Source organism: Triturus cristatus, chromosome 8 (genome assembly GCF_964204655.1).
Source record: "Triturus cristatus chromosome 8, aTriCri1.1, whole genome shotgun sequence".
In the NCBI taxonomy this organism is placed as follows: domain Eukaryota; kingdom Metazoa; phylum Chordata; class Amphibia; order Caudata; family Salamandridae; genus Triturus; species Triturus cristatus.
The window spans coordinates 1,360,529,459-1,360,544,448 of NC_140591.1; positions in this window are offsets into that span (position 1 = coordinate 1,360,529,459).

The window sequence follows — 14,990 nt, forward strand, 5'->3', positions numbered from 1 at the left end:
TTACCGAATCGTGAAATGATATGTAGGTAACACTCAAATGAGTGATGTCTAGGAAAAAGAATTCGGTATTTAGCACCAAATATAGGTTGGTGCTAAATACCGAATACATTGCACAAAGCAATATTTTGCTGAAATAACAGTGCCATGTGGCAGACATACATGCCCTTAGGGCATGTATGTCCGCCACATGTGCACACATGCAGGAATCAGGGGTGCAACAGGGTGTCAATGTGACAACCTGCCACCCTTGAATGTGCTCCCCCCATTACCGAATCGGTATTTACCGATTCGGTAATGAGGCATACCTCCCCATTGATTCAATCAATGGGAAGGTATGCCTCATTACCGAATCGGTAAATACCGATTCGGTAATTACCGAATTTCTCCGAATCGGTAACATTTACCGAATTATTACCTACATACACTGTACTGATTCTTAAATACCGAATCAGTAAAATTCGGTATTTAAGAATCAGTAAAGTGTATGCCACCTACATATGGCCCTAAACGAGGTTGGTGTAGGCAGCAGTTTAGAGGTGACATTGACACATATGCAAGTCTTTTCCTGTGAGGGCCAACAGATGATGGGGACATCGGCTGCCTTCGAGAATGGAGGATTCATTGGGAACAAGGAATAGTTGGACTAATGGCACGAGGAAAGGTGCAAAGTATGAGGTACAGTAATTAGTGATAGAGGGCTTCAGAAAAGAGGTTGTCAATGCTAGCAGGGTTATGAAATTAGGGCAGCATAGACGGACAGCTATTCAGGGCTCCTGCGTACTCCTGGCCTCGCCTCATGAGTAAAACTGATGTGGATAGGACATGAATGTCTGACTACCAGTTGTCCAGCAAGGAAGTCGGCAAGTGTTTGTGGGGGGCCACATTGTGCTTGAAAGGCATTGGAGAAAGTTTGAGTTCGACAGGGGTGGGAGCTTGTAAAGATAGTGATGTTGTGGTCACAAGATGCTTAGTAACACTGTATTTTAGGGATAAGAACTAGCATTAATTACTAACAAATCGTCCTGGATGGTTTCGATCTATCAAACCTTACACAGCTTTAAAACTGGCATTGAGCAAGTGCGAAAAGGAAGGTACACGGGTTTCCGTTCATTTTCTCCACTTTATATGCACTATTTTGTAACCTTCTAGACTCATTTAATTAAAACACAGCATGCACTTTTTTGATACCAAAGCTTGACCACCTCTGCATCACTAGTAGGCAATGCATTTAATTTCCTTGGAATGAGCAAAGGAGAGATAGTGTGCTTCGACAGGTGACATTCCTCACTCTGTTGGTAAAAGCCACACGTCAAACGCAGTACATTTTACATGAACATGCACAGAGAACCATACCCCTGAAAGCCTTTTTATTTTGGTTAGTTGCAATGACTGTAGGAACTGCTCAGGGAAAACACAAGGTAGCCTGGCTGGCCTCGCTTTCAAAATGGCTGGCAGCTCTGCATACATCAGCAGCTGCAAATAAGAGATTTCCCCTCACTCCGGCTTCGCCGTCGCCTGAAGTCATCTTTTCATTCTTCTTGGATTCGCTTTGGGATTCGGACCGCAGGCGGCTGAGTTATAAGTACCTAATCTCTTTCACTTGTCAGTTCTGGGGGCCTAGGGTTTTCTGTCGCTGCTAAGGAGGACTGATTGAAATTGAGGGCCTGGCAACAAAAGAAGCCAGTGAGCCTATTGAGATACTAAATTGCTTTCTTAACCATGACACACTTATAAGGCGGATCAGCAGTAAAGAGTTATAACTTTTGCAGACGAGTTGATTTGTTGTGCAGGCGCATCCAAGGACAAGTTATGGGCTTGTTTTTGCAAAACAATCCAGTTCCTCTCGAGAATATGCGAATCAGGACACGCACATTCGATTAGTCAAATTTGCGAGGTATTCGGCGCTACATGCGCTTCGCCATGAACCCAATAATTTAATCACACATTTTTTTGAGTTATGGGCTTACAATAATTTCACATTGACATTTTTTCCAATAGACTGTAGTGTTTGTCTGTCCATTGTTTTAACTCCCCCCCCCCCTTTGATTTTGGAGTTTGTGCCGCGTGCGCGTGTGTATGTGTGTGTGTGTTGCACTAATCATGTTAAAAGAAATACTCTTCTTTCCAACATGGTCCTATGCCTATTCGTGTCATAAACTCATTTAACTTTAATGAGTAAGCAAACATTATCGATTTGATTAAGTAAAGTTGCTCAAACCAGTGATCTCTATGTTAGGTTCCTTTAAGGGAGCCTCAACATGATGAAAGTTTACACCTCAGATTAGCACATTACATCATATATAAAACTGCAATACGAGGCGTGAGAAGACATTTAACATCCATATTGTGAGTTGGTTTGCACTTCAGATTCCCACTGTGTGTCACTGGTAAACGCATGAACTTCTTCATTGCACATCACTGAACTGTAGTTGTCGTTTATGAAATCCTTCCATAGCTGTGCATGGCAGGGCCATGCATAATTTTGACATGTTGACAATCACCTCAAAATTTATGTCTTTCAAACATTTCATGTTACCAAAACTCGCACCGCAGCCATGAAAACCTGCAAACCCACTACATTGAGGCCACAAAATCGCAGACCTTACAAGCATTACCTTCCGTCCCTCCCGCGTCTTCCTTCTTAACATGTGAGGCCCTCCGCCTTCCCCCAGACCCATCCCTAGCCTATAAAAAACTCTGCCCGCCCCACCTTCTCCTGTTATTTTTTGTCTCCCTAGGTGAGACTTACCTTTGGTCTTCCTCTCTGTGGCGGTGCAGGTAGTCTTCGTTTCCTGTTCTCTGCCTTGGCGGTGCTCTCGGCAGCGTTCTACTGGCTGTGTGATGTTCTCTGAGATCTCTCCGTGTTTGGTGGTCCTCGAGCGGCTGGGGCTATGGTTCTGGGTCACGGTCACGGTGCGGCCGCTTCACCCGCTGCTAAACATCTCGTAGAGTCCTTGTAGGACAGGTTTGGACCTGTTATTTTATTCTTTTTTTAACATCTGGCTGTTTCTTTCTGATTGGGGGTATTTTTTGGATTCTTTTTCATTGGTCAGCGGCAGGATTGTTGGGTTGAGTGCGCTTCAGTCTACTGCAGCCATGGGTCCAAAAAGTGCTACCAGGCCAGCCTAGAGCTACAGTGCATGTGCGTGGGGGCGCGCACCGCTTTTACCGCAATTTCTTTCACTTTCGCGGCCGCACGCCCGCTTTGATGTTTGATCACGATCGCGATCACTTTCGTGGGCGCAGGGCCGCTGGCATAGCAAATAGATTTCGCTTTTGGGACCTTATAAGTATTTAGTTATGCAACTGTTGCATGGCTAAACACTTATAAGGTCCCAAAGGCGAGACCTATTGGCTATGCCAATGCTTGTTAATTTTGTGTTCTCCCCTTCGGCCTAATGTCCTCTCCCAGGGTCTTCACAAAGGTCCTGGCACCACTCATGGCTCTTCTTCATTCATCCCTATTTAGAAGGCCTTTTGCTTCATGCTGCCGAGGAGTCTCTTTTGCGCGTTCAGTTCAAGAGGGTCTTGAAGTTTCTTCAGGGGCGCAGATTTTTGGTGAACTGGGAGAAGTCTTCTTTAAACCCATCTCAGGACATGGTTTTCATCGGGGCTTGTTTTCGAACTCTGGTCGGCCTTGTTTCTCTGTCCGACCGATGCCTGGCCTCCCTTCAGTCACAGGTGCTGGCCTTGATGTCCCAGGAGGCTCCTCCGGTGGTGGAGTGGTTTAGGATGCTGGGCATTTGGCTTCAGGGGTCTTTCTGGTGCCCTGGGCCTATTCTCACCTTCTACGCCTGGCCAACTGGATCATGAGGGGTTGGTCTCTGGGGGCTCAGTGTCTGTTGTCTCCCCTGCCAATGACAGATCGGATCCAGGAGGATCAGCTCTTGGTGGCTATGCCAGCGTCATCTTCTTACCGGAATCTCCTTGTCTCCCCCGGCCCCACTGATTGTGACTTCGAATGCCAGCCTGTCTGTGTGGGGTGAGTGGCTGGTGTCAGAGCAGGTTCAGGGGTGCTAGTCCCTGCGGGACTCTCGGATATCTCCAACTGGAGGGAGTTGCGGGTAATTTGGCTGGCACTGCTTTGCTTTCAAGACTCTCTGCGGGGCCAGATGGTGTTGGTTCAGACAGATTATCTGGTGGCAAAGTCCTATGTCAACAGACAGGGGGGACCAGGTCCAGGTCTTTGAACTTGGTAGCGCGCACCATTTTCCAGTGGTCTCAGAACTGGGTTCTGGGGCTATCTGCTCTCTACATTCAGGTGGGGAGAATGTTCGTGCCGATCACTTAAGCAGTTCCAAAGATTTTTATCTCCTTTCCAGTTTGTTCGACCAATTGATGGGTCGGTGGGGCCTCCATGTGGTGGACCTGTTTACAGACCCAGGGAATGCCAAGGTGAGCCTGTTTTGTTCTCTGGGTTGGTGTCCCAGGGCTCTGGGCATTGACGTCTGTGGTACTTTAAAATTTGGGACCGCGTAGGAGGCAGGGCCCTACACTGCCTATTCCGGCATCAGCGAACCGCGAATGGCCAATGCGGTATGTACAAGTGCTTTGCGTAACGTTTTATCGATAAATGCACTCTGTATACGATATTAAACATTGACTTCGTGGGTTCCATCTTGGAGCGGTGGCCATCTTATGGTTGCCCTCACATAGGCTACACATTAAGGACAAGTACAGGCCTTTAGAACACATATGCCTTCTATTGACTTCTCTGTGACCTATGCGATTTGGCTCCACCGCCCCAGGTCAGTCCGGTCCCACGAGCTCCCCGTCCTACGGCCACCTGTGATTAGCATCATGGTTTGACACACCATAAAGCCTTTTCATCCCACACAAGCCTCCGGCTAATCTCTTTCACACCTGACTCTTCCTGCTTTATGGCTTGTTTCACAAACAGGAGGTGCCCGTGTTTATTGGGGTCTGCTGATATCTGATGTGGGATCTGAGCCTCGCTGGGTAAATAATTGTGGGCTGGCTTAACTGGAATGTGGGATGGTCATCATGACTCTGCCTTTTCGTTTGTAATGAATACATATGAATGACCATATCGTAAAACGAGGAATGTGTGCCTGAAGCATGATATTTTGTAAATAAGGAGAAGGCCGTTTCTGTAAGTTTAAGCAGTCTCCTGAGAACATACATTGTGTTGTACTTCTCGGATACCTGTAATTGGTCTGCAGCCAATAAATTGATCTTTGACTTCACCTAGAAGACTCTGTGTTTCTGTGGGTCTGAAACAGGAAGAACTCGAAGTCTTAGGGTGTGTTCCCCTGCACCGCTGGGTTTTAAAAACGCTGTACTTCACGGCTTGACTTGTTCTTTTCCTCGGGGTCTTCTGTATGTTTCTCCTCCTTTTCCACTGCTCCGGGCCTTTCTGGTTCAGGTCCGGAGGGATCAGGCTCAGGTGGTGTTGATTGTGCCCTGTTGACCTCGAACGAATTGGTTTCCTCCCCTAGCTCGGTTATGTTGCGACCTGGAATGGGTCCTTCCTGTGGCTCCATCTCCGTTGATTTTTCCAGCTCTTCCCGAGGGCACCTTGAGGAAGTTACACTTGATGGCCTGGCGGTTGAATGGCCTAGCTTGGGTGGGGGTGCCTGACCATTTGGCTGTTACTTTGCAGGCTTCTTGTAGGTCCTCTATGCTTCTCTCTCATGCTAGGCACTTGCTGGGCTTTTCAGCCTGGTGTGCTGTTAAGGTGGTTGATCCCACAGAGGCTGGCCTCTTTTTGGTGATGCAGTTCTTGCAGGATGGTGCCCATTTGGGGTTGTCAGTGGCTTCTCTGTGGGTGCAGTGGGTCGCCATTCAGGCTTTTCAGGGCTCCTGGCATAATTCATGGAAGGGCAAGGGCATGCCGCCCCGATTATTCAAGCTCTGTTGAACCTGTTTCATCAGCCAGTTCATTATTTTCCTTTATGGGATTTGCACATTGTATTGGATGTCCTTTCTGGCCCTCCTTTTGAGCCCCTTGAAGGGCTTGAGTTAAAACTCTTGACTTTTAAGACATGTTTTCTGGTTGCCATCACTTTTGCTAGGCGCTTAGGTGAAATGGTGGCTTTGCCCAGTAAGTATCATCTCAGTCAGGAGGTGATTTTGCCTGTGTTTTGTCCCGATCCTTCCTCAGCTGAGGATTCACTGTACAGGGTAAAGGGTACAGGGTTAATGGAACCGGGTATAGGGTTATACGTTAAAGGCACAGGGTTAAGAGCGCTAAGTTAAGAATACAGGATGAAGGGTACTGGGTTATGTGTTAAGTGGCGATGATATAGGGTGAGGTGTACAGGGTGAAGGGTGTAGAGTTAAGTGTACAGGGATGTCGTTCCAGGGTAACTGGTGCAGGCCTATGGATACAGGGTACATGGTTAAGGGTGTAGGACAGAGGGAGAAGTTACTGTGCAATGATTACAATGGTGAAGGTTAAGGGATACATGGCTAAAGATACATTTTAATGATTACAAGTGCAGGGTCAAGGGTACTAGGAGAGGGATACAGGCTGAAAAGTACATGGCTATGGATATAGGTTTATGGGTGATAGGTCAAGGGTGAAGAGTAGTGTGGGCAGGGAACTGGGTACAGGGTTAAGACTAGTGGGTTTGGGGCAAAGATAACAGGCTACAGGTTATGAGTAAAGGGTAAATGGTAGAAGGTCAAGGACATAGGGTTCAGAGTTAAGGCTACAGGGTGAATGGTCCAGGACTTATGGAACAGGGTATAGGGTTATAAGTTAAGGGCACAGGGTTAAAAGTGCTAAGTTAAGAATGCAGGATGAATGGTACTGTGTTATGGGTTAAGTGGAGATGATATAGGGTGAGGTATACAGTGTGAAGGGTGCACGATTAAAAAAAACGGAGTTAATGGTGCAGGGCTAGGGTACAGGGATTAGTGTGCAGGTTATTTGTTTTAGAGTACATGGTAAAGGGTATGGGATGAAAAGTAATACATGAAGGAAACAGTATTCATGATAGAATGTGCAGAGCCCAGGGTACAGGGTTTAAGGTATGGAGCCCTGGCTACAGGGTGTTGGGTTAACTGTACAGATGTTAAGTATACCCAGCATATATACTTATACATATATGTATTTACTGAAATAACTCCTTTAAAGTAGAGATATGGTTGCAAATTGAAACCGAGAAAACCATCCCCTGCAGTATATAGCAGAAGGCCTTGTGCAAGGAGAGATTGACCACAAGTTGTGGGTGAGGGACAGGACCTGACCATCTGTAACCAACCCCACTGCAAATGGCCAAGGTCTGTGTGCAAATGTGGTTGGCCTTCCATGGAGGTTTTTGTGTTGGATCTAGCTAAATGCCAAGGATTGTGGCCCACCCTTGCTGTGCATGGCTAATGACCTCCCTCAGTGATGTTTGACCATCCACAAAGGTCTGGCAGAGGGACTGGTCCCTTCGGCCAACACATACTGTCCATGACCAAAGCAGTTCCACACCAGGGGCTAGCTGCCCATGATTGGCTACACCAGCAACCTGTTGCAAATGAAGCTGTTACAAATGAGCAAAAAAATAAATAAATAAACTGGAAAAAAAATGTATTCATCATTTATTTATTATTTCTTTATTTCGTCTTGATTTTTCCATAGCACGGACATTGCCCGTAGGGATCAGTGCGCTTTACAATAAAGTGGAACGTATCTATATTAAATAGAAAAAAATATGCATGTAAGATTAAAGGTGGTGAGAACATCAGTTTAGCCTCCTCATGAGGGAGAGTGCTTCACACCTATTCACTGTAAAACATATCAGTGACAGGCAGGTGGTACAATGCCACAAGCTGGATAACAATATTGTGTGCCGGTTGACGTTAGTCTACACTTGACCAGACCATGAGTTTGTAAGAGCAGGTTAAAGAGAAGAATGGTTCAAAGAGGAAAGTGTTGAGTTCTTTTTTGAGGGTGACATGACATGGTCAGGTTGAGGCTCGGCAGGAGTGAGTTTGAAAATCTTGTAGTGCTTCCAAAGAAGGACTGGCTCATGTATCGCTCCTTCTTGAAGATGGAGGTTGAACGAGGAGCAATTTAGTGTTTTGTCAGTCTCGGCTGACATCTACTACTTCCAGTTTCTCAGAGAGGTAATAGGGTAAAGAGGAGCACAGAGCTTTATGAGTGATGCATGCAGTTTCATATTGAACTCTCGCTTCTATGGGAAGCCACTGATTGGAGCAAAGAATGGGGGAGATGTGGTTGAGTTTCTTGTGTCCGGTCAGACAACGGGCTGCCACATGTAGGACTGCTCTGAGAAGTGGACTTTGGGAATGCCGGAAATAAATGGCATTCCGTAGTCGAGTCTGGAAAGCACAAGTGCCTGGACAACAGATTTAAGGTTGTGTGCAGTGATGAGGTTCCTGATTCCCCAAAGAAGACTTAGTTGGAAGCGAGCACTCTTAAGGAGTTGCAGGTGATATGATTCTGGAGATTCGGACATCTGTTGAGGGTGAATCCTAAAGATTTGGCATTCTTAATGATGGAAGGGCAGCAATCCATGTCTGGAAGGAGGTCCATCCAATCTTGGATTGGCAGGACTGCTTTCTCTGGAGAGATGAGAAAAAAGTCTGTTTTCGCTGGGTTCAATTTGAGATGGTTGTTATTGCCCATGTTTGAATTCTATTAAGGCACTTTGGTAAGTGGGTGTAGTCTTAAGGTATGAGACAATCAGTTATATTTGGTTGTCATCACCTTATAGGTGAAAGAGGATTCCAGAGTTCCTGATGTTTGTATTCGGAGTAGTTTCAGATAGATGTTGAAAAGGGTTATCACGAGAATTGAATCTTGTGGGACTCCTTGTTGCAGGCTGTTCAAAACCGAGATGACATTTCCAAAGGTTACAATTTAGTTAGTTAGGTATGTGGTGAACCGTTTAAGGATGACAGTATCAACACCAATTGGATGCTCTATGGTGTCTAGCAGCACCTGATGGTTGACTGTGTTAAATGCCACAGAGAGGTCGAGGAGCACTAGCAGACAGGAATTGTCTGTGTCTAGTATGCAGAAAGCATTGTCCATAATCTTCTAAAATGTAGTCTCTGTGCTGTTGCCCTGATGGAATCCAGATTGACGAGAGTCAAGGAGGCTGTTGTTTTGGATGTGGGATGGCAGTTGGAAGGCTATACATCTTTCAATCACCTTGCCTAGGAGAGGCAGGGTGGATACTGGGCAAAAGTTGTTGAAGTTGTAGGGGTACAGAGATTGCTTTTTTAGGAGAGGAGAAATGTGACCCATTTTGGAATGTCTAGGAATAAGCCCTGAACAATGATAAGTTAACCAGGATTGTCCAAATTGGGAGAATCAGTTTGACTATGGATTTTCTGATGGAGCATGGAAAAGCTTTGAAAAGATGGTTACAGGGTTGGTAGAATTTGTAGTAAATCTTCCTTAACGATTGGCGAGGAAGATGGCCATGACATAATGCCTTGCGAGGCAGTAACTCTTTGATAATGTTGTTGCCTTTGATAGGAAGGGAGGTGTCAATGTCTTTCATTGTTTGACAAAGAACTTGATTAATTACCTCAAATAGTTTTTGGGGCTTATTCTTGACTGCAAGAAGGAGGAATCTGCTAAGCAACGCTTTGTCTGTAGAGAGGTAGTCTTTGTATTTTTGTCTTGAACTTCAAAGCTATGTTAGTTTTAATGGTGCGGATGCTCGCCACTAGTCTGTCTCCAATTTTCTGATGTTTATCCTTTATTCATAGAGGGCTTTGGAGTACCATGGGCAAAACTGTTTGGGTCTACTCTATCTACTCTTGATGGGTGCAATACCTTGGTCAGGGAGTCCATGCAGGAGTTAAAATTGTCTGTGACTTTGTTGATGTCAAGCTGAGGTGCTGTAGAGATTACGCTTGATAGGGCTATGTTGGCCATAGCTTCAGTATCAATGTTACTGGTATATCTGAACCAGATTTCTTTTTCTTCGGTTGACCAAAGGTGTTCTTGTTTGGGAAACACACTATGTAGGGAATCTGTAGGTGAGCATCCCAATCATCCGGGATGGGGTCACTGGTCGGGAGGAGAGGTCATCTGTGGAACATTAGGTTGTGGCGCTTTTGCAGTGTGTTGATTTTTGGCAGTGCTGGTGGAGGTCATTCTCCACTAGAAAAGTTGCAAAGTGGTTCAGTGGTTTATTTCCTGCAGAACTCTAGTGGAGGTTGAAGCCACCCGGAAAGATAATGTTGTCAGTTGATTAATTGTGCTGCGAAGTATCCCATTCACTCTTCAATTAAGGTGCCGGTTTGACTGGGAGGGAGGTATATCACATTCAACCTGAGGTTAGAGGAAGCTTTTAAGATGAAATCTAGTAATGAACACTTGAATAATTGAAAGCGGATGTTCGGGAGTAATCTGCAGCTCAGAGAGTTTCAGTATATGACAGCTGTTTGCCTTCCCAGTCACTTCTCAGAATGGAGTAAGGGGGTAGTAGGAGCAGAAGAATGCTGTTTGTGGTATCGTTCAGCCAGGGTTTGGTTAGCATCAGGATGTTGATGTTGTGTTCAGTTATCATGTCTGAGATCTCAAGCCAGTATTTGACTGCAGAGTGGCAATTGTGCTGCATGCAAGTACGGTAGGAAATGGCAGGCTTGTGTTCAGTTTGCCCGAGAGGAAGACTGGTGATATGGATCAGGTTAGAGGATAAGTTACGATTTTGGGGAGGGATGGGGAATGGGTCTCACTTATGGTTGGGGACAATGCTGGGGATAGGGAGGCTATTTTGTGTTTAACTGGGGGACTGAATGGTGGAGGTATTGATGCTTTCATAGCTTTTTTACAAGGTTTTGTATGGTGTACTCTTTGAGTGGGGTACACCCCTTTGGCTGGGGAGAACGATTATCCTGAGGGATCATGATTGGAGAGAGGTTCTTGCCAGGTGAGGTAGTTCGCATTTATGAGAGGATATTGAGCTGCTGAAATGAAAGAAGGCTTGAGTAAGGATGTCTATTTTCTTCGTGAGGTAAGATATAGAGGGCAGGAGAGCAGAGAAAGGAGTTCAGTGGTTACAGGGGAGGACTAAAGCTCATGATGCTCTTTTGTAGTAGTTGTTGGAAAGGGCTTGTTGATCCAAGGAGCTGGATGTGTCTGAGATCAGAAGGCAGAAGTAGGGAGTTCAGGTGAGGTGGTTTAAGAAAGAGATGGCTCCTGTTGGATGATATGGTTAGGGTGAACAGGTTAATAGTCTGGTGAGTTGGCAGTGAGCAAATTATGGGAGGTATACTGCAAAAGTGGAGCGGGGAGGTTGGTTTTTGTGCGATAGTTGAGAAGGTGTGTTGACTCAGGTTGAAGGTGATGGGTGTGGGGTAGGTGTCTAGGTCCTGCTGGAGTGTTTGATGGGTGGATGAAAGAAGCTATGGAGTATGAGGTGAATGAGGGTAAAGGGAATAATGGGAGGTGTTGGAGTTAGAAGACTGTCTCTGGATTGGGGGAGAAGACAGAGGTGTGAAATTTTGAATTTTAGGAGAAGATGAGGGAGGAGCAGTAGGTTAAGTGACCAGAAGAGTTGGCGATGGCTGAGGGTGTGTTGAGTGGAGGAGAAGTCAGAGGAGTATAGTGGCTAATGCTGAGAGAAGATGAGTGGGGTTAGTAGGGTGAGAGGGTGAGCAACAGAAGGGTTGAGATGTTAATTTGGCTGGTAGGGGTTTGAGAGCAGAAAAGATGTTTTTAACGAAGGCTAGGATCTTAGTATTTGCTTGGAGCATAATTTTCCCATTAATGACAATGGAAATTGTGAGGTTACCGGGTTGGCCAAGGGGGAGGGTAATTCCTTTTTCATTCAAAGGGGATGTTAGACAGTGAAAAGGCGGAAATAGGAGAAAGTCATCACTGGTTGTGGAGTATGTTTGCATCTTTCTTGGCATTTGCCTGTAGATCAATAGTAGAAACTAATGGCATAGAATGGACTTGACAAATCGTGACCTCTACTTACGATCAACAATTATGCCAGTCCCTAATTAAAGGGGAAGTAGAAAAATAAGAATGTGGTTCCCCTCAACCCACCAAAAAGTCACAGTCCAAATAACAGGGGGAGGATAAGACAACAATGCGATTTGCTGGAGCTGAATGTGGAGTTTTAAACTGCCACTTCAAACTCGCAAGAAAAATCGCTTGCCAGGCAAAAACTTTCACTTTTTGTATACATATATGTCACCCCTAAGGTAGGCCCTGTATGACCCACAAGGCAGGGTGCAATGTATTTAAAAGGCATGGCATGTACATTTAAGCTTTACATGTCTCGGTAGTGAAAAACTCCCAATTTAGTTTTTCACTACTGCAAGGCTTATCTCCCCCACAGGATAACATTGGGATTACCCTATTACACCTTTTAAGTGTAAGTCCCAATTGCGAAGATATCTACTTATCAAGTTTGGTGTCACTGTACTCCCAATTAAAAAATCACACAACTTGTGGTGAAGTTGGATTTTAAATTTCAGTTTGGCAAATGCCACTTAAACTTACTTTAGCCATTTGGTGCCTGCTGCCTGTCGCTGTTCAGTTTGGATTGGTTAACTCCTGGACTTTGTGTATTTCTTCTAGATAGCCCCTAACAAAGGGAGCCTAGGTGAGTCTTTATGGGCTGTCCTGGGAGATAGGAGGGAGGAGCTGGGAAGAGCCTCACACTTACACCTGAATAGGCTGTGTCCCATCCTCACACAAAGAGCTGAATTCCAACAAGTAGTAAGTCTGGAGCCAGGGCAGGAAGGAAGGACCGCTGTGCACTTCAAAGCTTTCTATGAAGTCTCACCCACTTCAAAGGCACAACTCGGTATAGGTATTGGTCCACTGACACCATGACTTTAGTATACTTCTGGACTTGTGACCAATCTGCCAGGAAGAAAAACTGCTGTGTTGCTGGAAAGACTGCTACTCTGTTGGACTGATGCTTTGATGGACTCTTTTCTTGCTGGACTCTTGTCTTGCTCTGCTCTTGTTTTTCTGAGCTGCTCTGCTGCCTGCTGTTCTCCTGCCTGGGTGAGATGGACTGGACCTGCATCACTTGAACCTAGCCTGACTCCAAGGGCTTGCTGGCTTGCCTCCTGATTGAAGTCTTAGGGATACAACCATTCGTCCAACTACCTACATCTGCATCTGGACTCTTCAAACTGTGAGTCTGCACTGCTAAGTGGTTCCATCCCAGTCCTGGACCCTTGGATGTGAGGCTTAAGGTGCTTTCTCAATCCAACCCACACATCTTCTTCAGAAACAGAGCATCTTCACCTTTGCATGGGTGGGAACTATTGCATCCTCGTCAAAGCATGGAATAGAGCCAGCGCATCGCATTCAGAAGCAGTGCATAGTCTTTGGAATCAACACATCTCCTGCTGCAGGAGCAGTAGCCATGCATAGCCTAGGTAACCAACACATCACACTCGGAACTGATGCATCTTCACCATTGCATGGAGAATCTTGACGCGTCTCTCTCACTGTGAGGCTTGACACTGACGCCTCATTTTGGCTGCACCTCACATTTTCAATGTTGATGCAATTCCAGATCGAGGCCTACTGTTGTTCAGTGGGCCCAAGTGGGTCCCTGTATCCGGCCGCGCTCCATTGCGGTCGACCTGAACTATTGACTTTGTCCTGGTCCTGTGTGACTAGAAAACGCATTTCAGCATTTATTGCTTTTAAGCACTATTTTACAGTTTATTCTTTGAAAATTGATATCTAGAATTCCACTTATTGGATTTTTGTTTTTTGATTTTGTTTTATTTATAACATTATTCTCCTTTTATTAATCTGTTGTGGAGTCTTTTTGTGAGGTTTTCACTGTGTTACTGTTTGAAGAGTTGCACAAATACTGTACACATTGCCTCTTAAGTTAGGCTTGACTGCTCTGTGCCAAGCTACCAGAGGGTGAGCACAGGTTAATTTAGGTTGTGTATCTGACTTAACCTGACTAGGATTGGGGCTCCTGCTTGGACAGAGTGTATACTCTGCCAACCTGAAACCTCAATATTTAACAATTAAGCTGTTAAAATTTAGAAAGATGGAATTTTTTTGCTCTTAATAATATACAAGTCATGTTATAATTATTCGATTTTTGTTGTTTTGGTCTTGTTTTGTTCATAAAAACATAATCTATTTTTGCAAACTGGTTTGAAGTCTTTTTGTGGTGTTTGCAATGTGTTACAGTTTGAAGTGTTGCACAAATACTTTACACATTTTCTCTTAGGCCAAGCCTACCTGCTCTGTGCCAAGCTACCAGAGGGTGAGCATAAGGTTAATTTAGTTGGTGTGTATCTGACTTACCCTCACAGGGATTGTGGTTCCTGGTGGGACAGGGTGCATACTTCTGCCAACCAGAAACCCAATTTCTAACATTGGTGATCAGTGGTGAGGATAAGACTTGGGTTTGTTTAATGCCATACAGTGACTTGATGTACACTACTACTCCATATCTAGACTAATTTGAGTGAATTCTCCCTGATTGACACTTTTTGATGTTTCTAAATCTTTGCTATTCCTATTGTTACTCTTGTGTCTGTGACCTCACCTGCCAAGATGAAGTTTGAGCTGGCCAACACTGTGGCCCAGCTCAGGTGATTTTGCTAGGGGAAGGGGTTGCTTGCCAAACAGCGCACTAGACAAGCAGTGCTCCAAAAGGCTTTGAGAGCATGGGCAGAGGCCCATCAGGAGGTCAGTCACGAGGTGATTTTGCCTGAGTTTTGTCCTGATCCTTCCTCAGCTGACGATTTACTGTACAGGGTAAAGGGAACAGGGTTAAAGGAACAGAGTATAGGGTTATAAGTTAAGGGCACAGGGTTAAGAGCACTAAGTTAAGAATACAGGATGAAGGGTACTGGGATATTGGTTAAGTGGCTATGATATAGGGTGAGGTGTACAAGGTGAAGGGGGTAGAGTTAAGTGTACAGGGATATGGTTCCAGGGTAACTGGTGCAGGCCTATGGGTACAGGGTACATGGTTAAGGGTGTAGGACAGAGGGAGAAGTTACTGTGCAATGATTACAATTGTGAAGGTTAAGGGTAAAGTGTTAGG